Source organism: Scylla paramamosain, chromosome 5 (assembly GCF_035594125.1).
Source record: "Scylla paramamosain isolate STU-SP2022 chromosome 5, ASM3559412v1, whole genome shotgun sequence".
Lineage (NCBI taxonomy): Eukaryota > Metazoa > Arthropoda > Malacostraca > Decapoda > Portunidae > Scylla > Scylla paramamosain.
The window spans coordinates 14,369,192-14,386,831 of record NC_087155.1 but is presented as its reverse complement, the minus strand read 5'-3'; the positions used below and the strand labels follow the sequence as shown (position 1 = coordinate 14,386,831).

General features: G+C 43.6%; 1 protein-coding gene and 1 long non-coding RNA gene across 6 annotated transcripts in view; one reads left to right on the top strand and one right to left on the bottom strand.

Moving 5' to 3' along the window:
- Positions 1-17,640, top strand: part of LOC135100562 (SUN domain-containing ossification factor-like) — a 102,961-nt gene that overhangs the window by 61,242 nt on the left and 24,079 nt on the right. The gene's annotated exons all lie outside the window — the stretch shown is intronic.
- LOC135100556 (uncharacterized) lies at positions 8,057-10,357 on the bottom strand. Its single transcript, XR_010268796.1, has 2 exons — positions 9,424-10,357; positions 8,057-8,644 (listed from the first exon to the last, which is right to left on the bottom strand). It is a non-coding gene; the product is annotated as an uncharacterized LOC135100556 (long non-coding RNA).

The following is a 17,640-nucleotide window of genomic DNA, read 5'->3' as shown; positions in this document are numbered from 1 at the left end:
TACTACTACTGATGCTCTGTTGCGAATAAACTACTCACTACTTGATACCACCACCATCACTACCACCACCACCACCACCACCACCACCGCCGCCGCCCCCGTGGATGATAAGGCACGCGTACAGTATAGTGTGGGCCGTCAGACAGAGCTGGGCATGTTCCCCCAATGACTTACAGCCACAACCAGGGCGGGAAGCTTAGGACCATATTCTGAAACAGTTCTGCGCCCCACTTCAAAAGGCTCTAGTTGAAGTGACGCAGATTTTCAAAGGTGTTTTTTTTTATGTTTTAGTGATAGATTAACAAGATTTCTACATATTAACAGGAAAAACACTCTTGAGAATCCGAATAATCATCTCTGTGGCCTTTGAAAATTGTCATGGTGAGAGAGCACAGCGTCTCAGAATACGGGCTTTATTGGGGAGAATTGTGGAGGCGAAAATGTAAATGCTGGTAGGAAATGTAGATAGGTAAGTGTGGCTGTTTTAGTTCTTAAGGGGAGGCATCGCGAGTTACTTAGACGGTGACAATAATTTTCTGTATATTCGTATGAAATGATGTGCCTGCATGTTTGTATCTTCATAAAATCCCCAAGTGTCATTAAGTTACGATCATTAGTTTAGGAAAGAAAAAAATATATGTTTCACACGCCGAAAATGGCAAAATAGAACATTCAATTTTTTTTTTATCAACTATTTTTAAAGCCTGTAGAAATGTGTTCAAGTAGGAATAATGAACTGTTGGGAGTATGTTCAGTCTGCCACCTCACTCGCCGGGGCATTAGTGAGTTGACCAGTGTCTGTCCGCCTCATCGTGACGCCTCCAGTTAATAATCCCTCAGTTTAAACTCACACACGTAGGCGAGGGAAGGATGGTCACGAGATGCCGGTGAATGATGTGCACAATTATTATTATCTCATGTATGAAATGAGTCTATGATTTTTCAAGGAGTATAAATAGCATCAAGGTAAGAGAAACGGAATCCATGTCTTTGGAAGAATATATAAAACATGAAAAACGAGATAAGGATGTTGAGAAAGATTATGTGATATTAACTGTTCTTTTGATTAGAAAGACGAGTGAGAGCTAAGGACTAAAAAGATGAAAAAAAAAAAAAGCATCAAGGAAAGAGAAAAATTATTCCATGTTTCTTTTGGAGAAGTAGATATTAACATCAAGAAATGAAAGGAAGGAATAAAAAAAAAAAAAAAAAAAAAAAAAACGGTGATATTAAATACATACTCGTAATCAAAGAGACCAGTGACAGCTAAAAATAAGAACTAGAAGACTAAATAAATCGCAATAGGGAAATGGAAAAGGAATCTGTTCTTTTTAGAGGAGTAACACCAAGAACGAGAGAAAGATATTGAAAAAAGTCTTTGTAATATGAACTGCATACACGTAATAAATAAAGACAGACGAGTAGAAACTAAGAACTAAACGACAAAAAATCGCATAAAAAAAGAGAAAAATCCATATATTTTGATGAGTAGATACTAACATCAAGAACTACAGAAAAAAAAATAAATAAATAAACAAGTGTGATATGAGCTGTATACTCAGGGAAACATGGAAGCAGCAGACGGTCATTTATATGTTGCGGGAACCATAAACACCAAAGAAAGGAAGGAAACTTGATCCATATTTTGAGAGAAAAAGTATAAAGCATCAAACATGAGGAAGGGATATCGATAAAGACCCTCCGATATTAGCTGTATAATGTAGCAAACTTGTGGGAGGTACAGATGGCTTGTGCAATTGTGAGCTCAGGCAGGGATGATGATGGTGTGTGTGGGGGGATGGGGGCGGGGAGGCGTACGTAACGTGGGTGTAAGGTGATGATGGTGGAGGTGGTAGTGGTAATAGTGGTAGTGATGGGTTACATAATGGTGGTAGTATTGGTGATGGGGGTAAGATGATGGTAGTGGTGGTGTTGGAGGTGGTAATTAATGACAGTGGTGATGGTGATGGTAGTGGTAATATTGATAGTGTTGGTGGTGACGGTGATTGTGATTGTGATTGTCGTGATGGTAGTATTGCTAAAAATAGTAATAAAAAGTCAATGTGCTTAAGACAGCATCAGTCAGTCTGGTATTGACAGCAGAAATCCATCAGGTCATTGGCATCACTCTCTCTCTCTCTCTCTCTCTCTCTCTCTCTCTCTCTCTCTCTCTCTCTCTCTCTCTCTCTCTCTCTCTCTCTCTCTCTCTCTCTCTCTCTCTCTCTCTCTCTCTCTCTCTGGTGCAGGGTGGCTGTCATGAATTCATTGATTTCTCCCGTGTGCCAGGCTGCCCGCGCCCTTCTATGCGGGGGGAGGCAGGGGCTAGACGGGGGCTGCTCGGGTGAGGCTGTAGGAGGGATGCTGCTGGGGATGAGGCAAGGATGGACGAGGCGAGGGTGACTGACCTGGCTTGTGGACACATTTTGCAGAGGACCACTGGTTTGACGATAGATGTGCGTTTCGGGCGCGCGCGCACACACACACACACACACACACACACACACACACACACACACACACACACACACACACACACACACACACACACACACACACACACACACACACACACACACACACACACACACACACTTTTGTATTTCTCTCTCTCTCTCTCTCTCTCTCTCTCTCTCTCTCTCTCTCTCTCTCTCTCTCTCTCTCTCTCTCTCTCTCTCTCTCTCTCTCTCTCTCACACACTCAAATATTAAATTCATGCAAACACTCCTGCACTGGTTACTTATGGAAACCCTGCTGGAACACCATGCATGTACAAACGTGTGTAGTAATTCAAGACAAAGCGACAACAGAGAGCAAACCAATCCGAGCCTGTGATTGGCCGGCTGGGGGGCGTGAGGTGGGTGTGGCGAGTGCCGGGACCTGCCAAACGGGGGGTAACACTATCTCCTCTCAATACCAGTACTCGCCTGCACCAAGCGCTTCTTATCTAACTCTTGCAGCATTGTGATCTCATACCGGGTCAAACTGGAAACACTCATTACTCCGGGGTTTATATTTTTCCGGTCTCTGTCTCTTGTTTCGTGTGTTTGGGTAATAGTTGATTGGGTATTGTTGGTTATTAAAATTTTTATCTCGTAATGAATGAAAAAACCACAACAACAACAACTTGAACAACAAAAACAACAACAACACCCAAGAATTCATTAATACGTCCACATAAGATAATATATGGTTTTCTCACTCTCTTTTAGTGTAATTGAAGTTACAGTGTATGAGGAACATTTCCACATTACACACGGTAGTTCAAGTTACATTGCGGGTGAAAAAAAAAACTCCATGTCTGCAGTTACAGTGTGTCATAAGGAATACTCTGCAGACTAAAGTTGGAATTGCAATGTGCATATGAAAAGAAAAAAAAATGCCTCACACATTGTAGTGGAAGTTACAGTGTGCGTGGAGAAAACAAACAAACAAACAGACAAACAGACAAACTACACAGGTGTTGAATTTACACTGTGAGCCAGAAAGAAAACTAAACACACGGCATTTTAAAGTTACGGTGTTTGAGAGAGAGAAAAAAATAATAAATAAATAACGAATCTTCACGTACTGTAGTTGAAATTGTACGAATAGTAAAATAAGTAAAATAAAATACACACAAACAAGCTTCACAATATAATTCAAGTTGAGTATGAAGTGTAGCTTTCTTTCCTACTTTCCACGCTATTCAGTCAGCCAGTCAGCGGTGAGAAAGTGTACGTAGTGTAGGCGGCTCGGAGCGCACCGTTGGGGAACAGTTTAGTGGCCCGTGCATCGTGAGTGAGCGGGGAAAGGCAAGGGGAGGCGAGGGTGCTAACGGCCTTGTGCTCCCTCCTCCTCCATCCCGTGATTGCGGCGGTGGCGGTGGTGGTGATGGTGGGGGGTGATAAGATAGTCATTTAGCACGATGTGGCGTCATAATTAAGGGATGTGATGGTAATGAAGTTACTACTGACTACTACTACAACTACTAGTGATAATAATACTAATTGTAGTAGTAGTAGCAGTTGTTGCTGTTGTTGTATAAAATAATGATGATACTGATGGTGGTGGTGTTAATGATGATGACAATGATAGTCCAAGTAGAGTACGTTGGAAAGTACTACATAGTTGAAAGCGAGAGAGAGAGAGAGAGAGAGAGAGAGAGAGAGAGAGAGAGAGAGAGAGAGAGAGAGAGAGAGAGAGAGAGAGAGAGAGAGAGAGAGAGAGAGAGAGAAACTAATAGTAAATGTAACTCCCCAAAACAGAGTAGAAGAATTCGAAAGCACACACACACACACACACACACACACACACACACACACACACACACACACACACACACACACACACACACACACACAGACACACACGTAACCTTCGTCGTTTCCTTCATGGCGCCAAAACTTTGCGGTTATTTTCTTCTCATTATTTCTTTTTCCCCAACAAACCGCACTGTTCAGAAAGAGAGAGAGAGAGAGAGAGAGAGAGAGAGAGAGAGAGAGAGAGAGAGAGAGAGAGAGAGAGAGAGAGAGAGAGAGAGAGAGAACCTGCCTGCCTGGGTACAAAATACTTAATAATAATAATAATAATAATAAACGGTTTATTATTTAGGCAGTTGACAAACTGAAAATGTACATAGGGGATGGGGAAAAACTTAACATTAATCCTAACGGTAAGACTAATCTAGGAGGGAAATACTATTGATTGATGGCTCGCACCATGGTGGGAATCGCACTGAGTCTGTACCGGTCCGTGCGCGGCGCCTTCAGGGGCGTTATTTTGTTGTGGTGTCTGGTGGCACGGACAGGGCGAGGCGCGTCGGGCGGCAGCATGTCTCTGAGACGCGGATGATGCAGTAGTCCCTTCCCAAACTTCTCCAGAGCCTCTCGGTGCCTGGTGGATATTCTGGACAGACTCAGGGTGGTCAGGGCTTCTTCATAGGTGGTGTATGCAGGGCCAAGGATGACCCTGCACGCCCTCTTCTGCACACTCTCTAGCTGTAGCTGTTGAGTGTGTGTGAGGGAGGAGGACCACGCTGGGGAGGCGTACATGAGTTTGGGGAGGATGAAGGTGAGGTACACCCCCCTTAACTCATCTGTCGGCGTCCCCAGCGACCTGAGTCTGCGCAGCATGTACAGCCTGTAGGTAGCTGATCTCACGGTGCTGGCGACATGCTGCTTCCAGGTCAGCTGGTCGTCCACCGTGACTCCGAGAAGCTTGGCACATTGGACCACCTGGAGGGGGTGAGGGCCCACTGTGAGCCGGGGAGGGGGCACTGGTACAGAGGAGGTACAGAAATGCATCACCACAGTTTTGCTGTGGTTGATGGTCATCCTGCTCTCCTCTGTCCACGTCTGCAGTCGCTCCAGAATTGCTTGCAGTGGCGAGTAGTCCGGGTTCTTGTTGGAAACTGGGACGCCCACGGTGCAGTCGTCCACATACTTCCAGCGATGGGGGGTGTCGGTGAGGGCGTCGTTGATGAGGAGGAGGAAGCATAGAGGACCCATCTTGGTCCCCTGGGGGACTCCACATGTCAGCTGTTGGAAATTAGAGACAGAGCCCTGATAGCGAACGGCCTGACGTCTCCCTGTGAGGAAGTCGGCTAGCCACGCTATCAGATTAGGAGGGAGACCCAGACTTACTGCCTTGCTGATGACAACCGTGTGATCAACTAGATCAAAGGCTTTTTTGAAGTCGACAAAAGCAACAGCTAGAGAGGTGTTTCGCTTGTCCAGGTACTTATGCCTGGTCTTGGGTCAGCCACGTGTCAGTACCTACGCAGCTTACCTTCTTGCTCAATGCCTTGGGTCTGCATAGGTCCTGCCCTCGCTGCCTCACTCGCCGACGCGCAGTGATAGGCAGAAAATGGCTTCCATCCCAACGCTTGCTAACCTGATTTTAACATACCAAAACTGACCTTTCCTTGTCTTAGTTTGTCTTACCTTACCTTACTTTACCTTACTTTATCTTTCCCAGTCTACCTCAACATAAGCTTACCTTACCTTACCGTATCGAATGTACGTAATTTTACTCCTGTCTTACCTTGCTTTTATCTGCCTTAAACTATTTTAACCTTACCTTAACTGATCTAACTTCATCCCTACCTTATTTTTATATATCTCAAACTATCTGAACCTTACCGTACCTTATCTAATCTGACTTTACCCCAACCTTAGTTTTATATATTTCAAACTACCTTACCATACCATACCTAAAACGTACTTAATCTAACTTATCATTACCTCACCTTAGCTAGCCAAGCATAACTTAGCATAACGTAATCGAAAATATTATAACACAACCTTATTTTTTACTAACATTCATTTCCTAGTCCAAAATTTATAACATTTTTTTCAGCGAAGTTCCTGATATTTTCTTTCATCTGCCATTTATAACCTGTGACATTTATTCCTTTCATTCATTGTTGTGACATTCCTTTGACATTTTCCTGACTTCATTTTCCAAGTACAAGACGTAAGACACTATTCCTTACACCTTTACCTGCACATGAGACAGGATAGGTGTGCCTGCCCCCGTGACCAGGCTGAATTCACTTCTTACTGACGTCTGGTGTGACTTGCGGAACATGCACAAGCCAATAGTAACTCATATTCAAGGTGACCAGGGCTTAGTGTACCTTAGCGTGCCTGGAAGAAAAACTGGTGTGATTACGTTTTTTTTTTTTCTACTCGTAAAGTCTCTCATTATATGCATTCACTCTACGTCTACCATCTCCAGTTCTTCCAATGTCTGTTCCGTATTCCTGACCGCTTTGTTCTCTCATCAGGACTCTTAAAAATCAGCGTGATCATGTTTTTTTTTCTTTTCTGCTCCTTAAGTCTCATTACGAGTATATGCATTCTCTCTCTAGGCTCACCGTCACCACTCCTCTCAGTAACGTCTGTGTTCCGTATTCCTCGACGTTTTGTTCTCTCATCAGGACAATTTAAAAAGAATGAGTAGCGTGATCACATGTTATTTTTTTTGTCTATCCCTTAAGTCTCTTATTATATTTATTCTCTCCCTGAGCTGACCGTCATCTCTGCTACCAGTGATGTGTGTAATCCGTATTCCTAAACGCTTTGTTCTCCCATAAGGACTGTTTTATAAGACCACAGAGTTCTTGTCAAATTATTACGGGTGCTTTTCTATTGATGATGCAGGACCCTTGTTAAAGTCTTACTGAAATCATGAAAACTAACACTCCACATGAAAACTAACTTTCCACTAGTGTCTTAATAGTAGGAGACAGAAGGATAGAAGAAATGTTTGGATATTTGGATCCATTTCCCGCCCTCCTCAGCTTCCATTGTGTTTGTCACGATGAGCAGGATGAAGGGTACAACACACACACACACACACACACACACACACACACACACACACACACACACACACACACACACACACACGTGGCGCCATCTCTTGAAGGAGTGCCAAGGACACACCACACCTTTGTCGATCCCTCAAAGTAACTGTGTAAGTAACTAGTTGTAGAAGTAGTAGATTTCCAGTGGTCATCATATTAACTTTTCATCAGTATACATCACCATAATTTTCTTTGTCTATGAATTCACTGTAGGAGTCACTATACATACTTAATCCACCCACCCTTCCACTGGGGACATCATAGCAACAGCAGCAGCAACCTAGATGGGGGGAGGAAGTCAGTGGAACAATGATGGGAGATGGGTGGAGGGCAGTAATAGATCGGAGAGAGAGAGAGAGAGAGAGAGAGAGAGAGAGAGAGAGAGAGAGAGAGAGAGAGAGAGAGAGAGAGAGAGAGAGAGAGAGAGAGAGAGAGAGAGAGAGAGAGAGAGAGGAAGTACTTCATGACAGACCCCTCCTTCTCCACTGTTGTCCCCTGGGTTTGGCCCACTCCAGGGGACGCGGAAGTGGAGGGGAACGTGAGGGATGAGGAGGAGGAGGAGGAGGAGGAGGACTGGCTAATTTACTGTTTTGGGGAGGTAGGTGGAGTGACCGAAGAGTTGGGGAGGTGGGGGGAGAAGGAAGGACGGCCCACTTACTACTCAGCGCAGGTGGAGGTTACTTGAAGGTGGAAAGAAAGGAGGAGGAGGAATGTTAGAGGGACACGCCTTTATTTTATTATTGTGTTATTTACGTAACAAGAAGAGGACGTGTATTTCTTTCATTATCAACTTAGGTATCTTTTACATGTAGCGGGAACTGGCAAAGTATATTAATCAGAAAAAAAAGTTATTATAATTGCCAATCCCAGAAAGTTTGTAGAGAAAGAGTTCTGAAAGGGTTGGCCAGTTTTTTTTTTCTTTCTTTCTTTTCATGTCTTGATACTCCTCTGTTAAAATTACTGAAGTAGTGGGAAGAAGAGGAACAAAATCTGACAGAGTTTCAGGATATGAGTAAGAACCACACTGGAAACACCACAGATATCCTTATTTGCCAAAGACAACACTCAAACGTGGAATCAAAACAAAATCACTCATAAATCACACTATACATGGAATTACTGATGAACCGATTACTTATTTGGAGGAGAAAGTAAAGATCCAGTTTCTTTGTTGATGAGGAGAAAAGAGTCAGGAATCTTAAAGCTGAGGAACGGACGCCACCACGACTGCCCTCGACTTCCCTTGATTGCGAGAGAAAGTGTCGCGAAGATCAGGTTTCGTTTATGGACCTGAAACTGTCAGAAAGTATTAAGTCACTGCATGAACGAACGCTGCTGAAACTTAACTATTGACTTCACCGTACACAATCAATACGGACACAAAGAAGAGGGGAGTGTAATGTTTTCAGTCGTTGTTGGTCTTGAGTTACAGGAAATGAAGGAAAGAACGCCAGACACCAAAACAGAACTCGTGACTTATAATAACTACACGTTATGAATATCATCCTATTAAAGACACAAAGATAGAGATAACCAATGCAGTGTCTTTCTTTTGTAAGTTAGTGCAGATATCTTGAAACTCAAATGAACGAAAGAATACCACGCCATGCACCAAAATGGTACCCAGTGACTTCTTATACAATCAATACCTCCCTATTACAAACACAAAGAAAAACAAAAAGAACAAAAGCAGTTTCTTCAGTCACTGTATAAGTTTCGAGTCATAGGTACATGAAAAGAACGCCACCATGCAGCACAACAGTACTCAGTGACTTCTTATGCAATCAATATCTCCTTATTGCAGAACAAAGAAAGACGTAAAGAGCAAATTCAGTGTCTTCAATCACTGCAGAAATCTTAAATCACAGACCAACGAAAGAACGAGCACCAAAACTCAACTCTACCCAACTGACCTCGAAATCAATACTACCTCCCTATTACAGACACAAAGGAACGAATGCAGCCAACCTTCCTCTTCAACCAGTATCATGTAGCTCACCTAACTTACATAACACCACCCGAAACCAGAGCCACGGAGAATGAAACCTACAGGACACTGACATACTCATACATACGCAAGCGTCGAAGTAGAATGGGAGGCTGAAGCTGAAGGCACAACGCAAAACTCTTCGTACCCAAGCCTGGTGGTGCTGCACGTGTGGAGAGCGGCCGGTGAAGCGGAGGCGGGTAGCAACAGAGCGGCTGGCCCGGGGAGGAAAACACGGATGGGATGGGAGGCTAGGAGGGAGGGTGGTGCCTGGTGGTCGCTCTAGCCTTGAGAGTAGCAGCATAGCAAGGCGCGCCGGTAGAGGGTTTACGTAACGCGCGCAGGGCAGTGACTTAACATTGCCTGTGTTGTGTTTTGGTGCGTGGAAGCGGAAGGAGTGAAGAGGAGGAGGAAATAGAGTATAGAAATGGAAGCTATGAGGAAAATGTTTGCTTGCTATCTGTGATTGATTAGTATTGTTGCGTATACACACACACTCTCTCTCTCTCTCTCTCTCTCTCTCTCTCTCTCTCTCTCTCTCTCTCTCTCTCTCTCTCTCTCTCTCTCTCTCTCTCTCTCTCTCTCTCTCTCTCTCTCTCTCTCTCTCTCTCTCTCTCTCATCATCAAATCACCCACAAATTTAGCCAACTAATGTAGTACCAAACACTTAAGTACTGTAGGGATCTTAGCGCTCAAGCCACACACACACACACACACACACACACACACACACACACACACACACACACACACACACACACCGGGCTTAGTCGCCGCATCCGTCAGGAGAAAAAGAATCACTCGATCCAAAACTAATGAAGGTACTGAATAGGCACCAATGAGTGATATACTGTATGTTTAGGTGGATAATTGCTTAGGTAAATGATAGCTAGATGTTTATTGAACCACAATTATTCACCTGTTAGTGTACTGTACATATGTGTGCTTATATTTTCATAGGATTCAGTCTAGCTTACATTGTTCGCGTTTTGGTACCAGATTATCGTTTTTTCTTTATAATTACTTGTTATATGAATGTGAGTGGGTGGATGTGTTAATGGGTGCAATGGTGGATGGATAAATTGACAAAATAGTGGATGGTGGACGAGATGGATGGATGACTTGTTTCTATATCGGCCAGTGAGTTAGCAGTGGATGAGTGTGTTGGTGGATGATAAAGTGGATAAACAGATAGATTACTTTACTACTACTGCTACTATTACTACTACTGCTACTGCTTCTACTACTACTACTACTACTACTACTACTACTACTACTACTACTACTACTACTACTACTACTACTACTTTAAATCAAATGGTTTAGTTTATCACAATCAGACTCAGAAAGCCCAGTTAAGCTAGTACTATCTACCCTTGTACATACTATCAGCTAATACTAGAAACAGGTGAGCTGGGGGACTTAAAGGTGTCATATGGCGTCACCTGCTGGTGTCTCCCGTCCACTTGTGCAGCATGACAGGACAGCCATCACAGGTAGTAGTAGTAGTAGTAGTAGTAGTTCCGGGAGGGTCGGAGAGAGGGAGGCAGAGGGAAACGGGGAGCTTGTTGCAGGAGGTAAAGGAGGAAGGTAGGTGGGTGGAAGGGGGGGGGGTTAGCTATCCGGCGTAAACCAGACACAGGAGAGAGGAGAGAGCGGCCAGCGCGGAGGGGTCACCGAGTACTACCGCCATGCTGCTGCCGCTCCCTGCCGTGCGCCCTCCATCTTCTCTCCGCTTTAAAATGCCGCGCGCCAAAAACTGAACCTGCTGCCTCCATTTTTTTTTTTTTTTTTTTTTTTTACGCACTTGGAGAGGGAAGGAGAGGGAGGAGGCTGGGAAAGAGGCTGGGGGTGTTGTAGCAGTCTTGTATCTTCGGTAAAGTTGTATTTGGGGATAAAAGGGGAAGTCTTGTCGGCTTTTGTGACTTGTGATCCTTGAGGCTTTCGCCATCAGTCCTCGCCGAGTCCCTCAAGGTCGGAAGGAGGAAAATTGATTATATTACTATGCACTGAAGCTACTACTACTACTACTACTACTACTACTACTACTACTACTACTACTACTACTTCAATTACTTCAACTACTACTACTACTACTACTTCAATTACTTCAACTACTACTACTACTACTACTACTACTACTACTACTACTACTACTACTGTATCCAATAACCTCTTCCTCTTTAGGCAGTTTTCGCCATCAGCGTCGCAACAAGCAGGCAAAAAGTGTTGGGACCCGCCGGCTGGTGCATTACGGAGTACATTCACACGGTTGGGAGGGGGCAGGAGCGGCCTGGGGCATTTAAACAAACAAACAATGAAGATGGCTGCCAATATTTTGTGTTGCCTGAAGCTGGGGAGAGAGAGAGAGAGAGAGAGAGAGAGAGAGAGAGAGAGAGAGAGAGAGAGAGAGAGAGAGAGAGAGAGAGAGAGAGAGAGAGAGAGAGGGATGTAAACGTCTGTATACTCGTTCCTATACAGTTGGTTATAATATTGAGGAAATGAAAGTTCGTACTTTTAACCTTTTCAGTACAAGAGAAACTTTAAGAGCTTCATAAAATCACCAAATCACTAGCCAGAAAAGAGTAAATAGAGAGAGAATGATAGTGAATGAGCAGAATTGACTTTAAACTTCTCATTACGACAAGTATTTCAGTCCTGTAATGGTAACTGGAGTATAATTAAACTGATGTGGTATTGAGTGATTGGACCATTTGCCTGAGCTTTTAAGAGCCTGAGAACATGAAGGATTGAATGCACTTCGACAAAGAACAAGAGCTACTACAACCTGTAACGTGGTAAGGAAGAGAACATCAGTATGAAGCAAGCAGCGGTACAGTCGTGTTGAGAAGTCAAATGAATAACTTGCCACATTGCCTTCCAATGTATTTTGAGTCTTTCCAATCTTGAGTCCTGCCTTCCAATGTGTTATGAGTCTCCTGCCAATCAGAAATCTTGCTCTCCACTGTACTTAACTTTATTCCAATCTTAAATCTCATGATATGTTAAAAATCTACCAGGTTTTGTGGAGAGACTGGCAGCAGATCAAAGGACTAGAGATTGAGGAAGGCATTAAGACACAGTAAGATCAAGTACAACAGGTTACTCAACTATGCTGTAATAGGCTCCACTCTTTCTTACGAAGACTTCTGTTAGAATACTTTTGTCATCGTTTAGTGTCTGGCGTGTGTATATTCCCACACTGCACCTGAACACATGCACCGGCTCCAGGCGCTTGGGTGCAAACAAGGCAGCGTTCCCGGGACCACCTGCTTAGACTAGACAAGGCAAGCAAGACGGAAGTGGGGTCTGTCAAGGGTGGTGATTCAGCCCCGTTTGATCTGAAATATCCTGCAGCCAGTACCGTTGTCTGAAGTTGCTGTGTGTGTGTGTGTGTGTGTGTGTGTGTGTGTGTGTGTGTGTGTGTGTGTGTGTGTAAAGCCATGTTGAGTTTGGCCTCGCACACATGCACTGATAATAAGTGTTGGCTCGATTGCGTGTCTCTCTCTCTCTCTCTCTCTCTCTCTCTCTCTCTCTCTCTCTCTCTCTCTCTCTCTCTCTCTCTCTCTCTCTCTCTCTCTCTCTCTCTCTCTCTCTCTCTCCACCTTTAGATAATGCAGGACAGCGGTAGGAGGGTGGGTGTTTGAGTGTGGATTAAGGAAGAGAGCACCATCTACTGCCAATGGCGTTAAAGAGTTTGCTGCGAAAGACTAACAGTAGATCGCTTCATTCCTTTCCTTAGACACGGAGATTCACATTTTCCAAAGAACTATATAGGCCATATAGGTAATTACTCAGGTTATTGAAAATTTTAGGGATGTTTTCGTGATTCTAGTGATTAGTGTAACGTGAGTTATACACCATTAGTGAAGAAAAATATCCATTTGAACCCGACGAACCATCTTTGTGGAATTTGAAAACAGCCCCGATATAAGAACAAAGCTAATAACAAGAGTTTTATACCAACGAGTGAAAAAAAAAATATCGATAAGAACCCGATTAATTACCACTACGGCTTTTGAATACAACCTTTATGTCGCACCAGCAGTTGAAATGACACTCACAAGAACCCGACTAACAATCTGTGTGGCCTTTGAAAGCAGTAGCGATAAAAGATCAGAGCGTGTAAGAGTACAAATTCTAGAAAGAGTTTAACAAGAATTCTGCATCATCAATACGAAAGACACTAACCCGACTAATAATTATAACCTCTGTGACTTTGAAAACAGACAGCGATAGAGAGCCAGACGTCAGAGAGTACAGACCTATCTCACGGTGACTGTCTCAAGTGAGGTGCGTCTACTCCGTGTTTTTACTGTGTTATGGAGTTAATGGCCCGAGAATCACCGCCCACGGGTGTGTGTCTCCGTCTGGCCGGCGCCGCACACCCATTCTCCTTGCCTTTCTCCCCTCGCAACCCTCCTCGGAACACGACACATACGCTGTCTTTTGGCGCACGTAATAAAGGCATCGAGCGCCGCCTGGCCATTAACACACACACACACACACACACACACACACACACACACACACACACACACACACACACACACACACACACACACACACACACACCAGCCAACAAAGTCTCCTCCTCCTCCTCCTCCTCCTCCTTTCACTGTATGTTGGTATATTCCCCGTAAACAACCACATAAGGACCAACAGGTATGCTGCTGTTTATTCTTTTATGTTCCTCCTCCTCTTCCTCCTCCTCCTTCACATGAGAAACTTACTTTAACGTATCAAACATCCCTGATCAGTAGGTCTGTTGTTACGGAGGGAATGACTTATGTAACCAATCCTCACCTTCTCCACTGGCGCGTGTTAGCCGCGGATGAGCCACAAAGGGAGGATGTTACCTAACACCAGTAAATGACGTAAGGCAAGGCTGGCCCTCTGGTTAGCTGCATGCGAGGACCCCCGGCCTACACCACCACCACCACCACCACCACTAGCATTACCTCTAGCATTACCACCACCACCATCACCACCACCACCGCCATTACAGTCACCCCACCTACCTTTCTCTCCATTTCTTTTTCTCCTGTTCCCCTTGTACCACAATCATCTCTACTACCATTCTCTCCTTTTTTTTTTAGTTATTTTCTCCTTTTCTGATCGCTTGTCTCCTCTTATTATTATCACTACTTCTTCATTTTCCTGCCTTGTCTCCTCTCTTTTTCATGAGAACTTCTCAATTTCCTCTCCAATTTTTTTTTCCTCATTTTCCTCTCACTTCGTTCATCTTCACCACCTCTCCATCTTTCCTGCCTTATCTCCTTTTTTCATCACTTCTTTATTTCCTCCTTCCTTAATTTTTCTCTTCTTATCCTTCATTTTTTTCTCTCCGTATCTAATCTCACTTGCCTCCCTCATCACCTTAACTCCTCCACCTCCATCTCTCCATCTTTCCTTCCTCACTTCCTTTTGCTTCAATACTTCACCGATCTTTTTTTTTTTTTTTTCTGTCTCTTTTCTTTCTTCTTTTCTCCTCGTGGAACAGAAGGAAGGAAGAGATAATATGGAAAAGGAAGAGAGAAGGTTATTAGAAAGGAATGCTCTTCTCTGCCGTCAGTCTTGCACTAATGCGACGTTCATTTTCTTTCTCCATGTTTTTATCATTTCTTCTCCATTCCTTTTGTTTTATTTTTCTCCTGCTGTTTTATTTTTTATTTTTTTTCTATTTTTTTCGTATCCGTAACATCTCTTTTGTATTTCTTTTCTCTTCTTTTTCGCTGTTTCTTTTTCATTCTTACGCTTTTTCCCCTCCGTTTCTTTTTTTCTTGTTTCCTATATCTGTACCATCTCTCGTGTATATTTCCTTTTTTTTTTTCCTCTCACTTCTCTCTCCCTCATACTCTTTTTTCTCTCTCCTTCAGTTTGTTTCTTCATATCCGTATCAACTCTCGTGTGTCTCTTTCATTTTCCCAGTACCAATTTTCTTTGACGCATCTTTGAACGCGTTGGGTTGTCACGAAAGTTTTTTTTCAAAGGCTACGGAGATGATTTGTCAGATCTTATGGACTGCTTCATCTGAGTACGCCTAGATTACTTTATAGAGCCAATATAAAGAAAAAACAGGCATTTGAAAAAAAATAACTATCACATTTATCTTTTCCTCCCAATGGTGTCTTTAACTGAAACATTTGGGACACAATGTTTAACTCATTCACTGCCATTTCATATACCTTTCCTAAATCACTAACCGCTCTGGGATATTTATTCTCGCATTGCAGCCACAGTTAAACATTATATTGGCTGCAAATTGCTAAATATATTCTTTTCACCACTTTCATGCATTGCTTTTAGTGTTAATTGTTGCATATCACAGTAAAAAGGGTTAATTCAGCTTAGCAATTCATAAAGTGTTAAAACAAGGAATATATGACAACACTTAGAACATTTTATCTTACCGTTAGCTTAATCTTCTCTAAATCCTTTAAGAATATGCCTGATAACCTTAATGGAGTTTTAAATTACTAAGAAAAGGGATTTGATAAAGGAGATTAGAAACAAGGTCCTTATCACTTCAAGAGTAAATCAGCTGATCACTTGTTATCATTTCTTTACTTGTGTATCTTTTATCCCTTTATCCAGAGAGAGAGAGAGAGAGAGAGAGAGAGAGAGAGAGAGAGAGAGAGAGAGAGAGAGAGAGAGAGAGAGAGAGAGAGAGAGAGAGACACGTAGGAGCGGGTACATTCCTATTCTAGTTTAGTACGTATTCTGAGCAGGAAATACTACGTAAACTTTCTCTCTCTCTCTCTCTCTCTCTCTCTCTCTCTCTCTCTCTCTCTCTCTCTCTCTCTCTCTCTCTCTCGTGAAAGATGCCTATTTTCAAGAGTGAGGCAGTGCACTATCTACCTGAGATCACGTGTGTGTGTGTGTGTGTGTGTGTGTGTGTGTGTGTGTGTGTGTGTGTGTGTGTGTGTGTGTGTGTGTGTGTGTGTGTGTGTGAAGACAGACACGGCTGCATCACTATGGCTGAGAAGCGACAGCGCAGGAGAGAGATTTATAAAGCAGGAGAGTGACGGTGACTTAAACACACACACACACACACACACACACACACACACACACACACACACACACACACACACACACACACACACACACACACACGTGAATTAGCGGCGGGAAGAGCAAGAAGTAGACAGATGAAGAGAACGAGAGGTAGACAGACATTTCTAGATAACCAAAACGGCCAATATTCTGAAACACTTCCACATCGCACCTCCATTACTTTCAAAAGACTCCACTAGTTGAAGTTGCACGGGTTTTTAAGGGTGTCTTTACAGTTCCAATGATAAGTTAACAAGATTTCTTCATTATTAACAAAAGAAACACTCATGAGAACCCGGCTAATCATCTCTGTGGCCTTTGAAAATAGTCGTGGAGAAAGAGCTAAGTGTTACTGAATATAGGCCTAAGAGTACACGTGATGGGGGAGGGGGAGGCGGTGATAGAGGAGATGAGGGGTCTGAAGCGGTGCATGGATGAGGTGTGGCTCTGTACGGCTGCTGGGAAGAGGAAGAAAACGAGAGAACGAAACTGACAACTATGAACATTATCGTATACTGCACGTGATGGGGCGGGGATGATGCATAGGGAAGGGATGAAGGGGCCTGAAGGGGTGCTAGTGGTGGTGACTGGTTGGGTGTGGGGTGGGTGCATCTCTCGGCTTCAAGGTTCCTGCCTAGCCCCACGTGAGGGCGTGTTGCCGCACGTGAGGTCTGTACTACACGTGACTACCAATCCGCCTCTCTGTCGCCGCCGCTCCGCCACACCGCCGCTCCGCTGACACCGGCACCGTTAGATGATGCTATTACAAATTTAAGTGTCTCCTTTATTTTTTCTTTTGATTTTCTCTTTTCTTTGTTTCTTCACAGTATTAATGTTATCGCTTCTGTTACTACTACTACTACTACTACTACTACTACTACTACTACTACTACTACTACTACTACTACTACTACTACTATTACTACTACTACTACTTTCACATCAGTTGTACACTTTTTTCTTCTCTCCACTCAATACTTGTCTTGTTATCGTGAGAAAATATACACGTCTGCTTGTTTCACACACACACACACACACACACACAAACACACACACTAATGAACTTCATACGAGACAGAAAATAAATTTGTATATTTTCACGTGAATTTTATAAGTAAACAAAGGAGATGACTAATGGGGAGGGGAAGAGTGTGAGGGTGGGGGGTGTTGAGTGGAAGACAGGCCACACCCTTTGTCCTCCTCCTCCTCCTCCTCCTCCTCCTCCTCCTCCTCCTCCTCCTCCTCC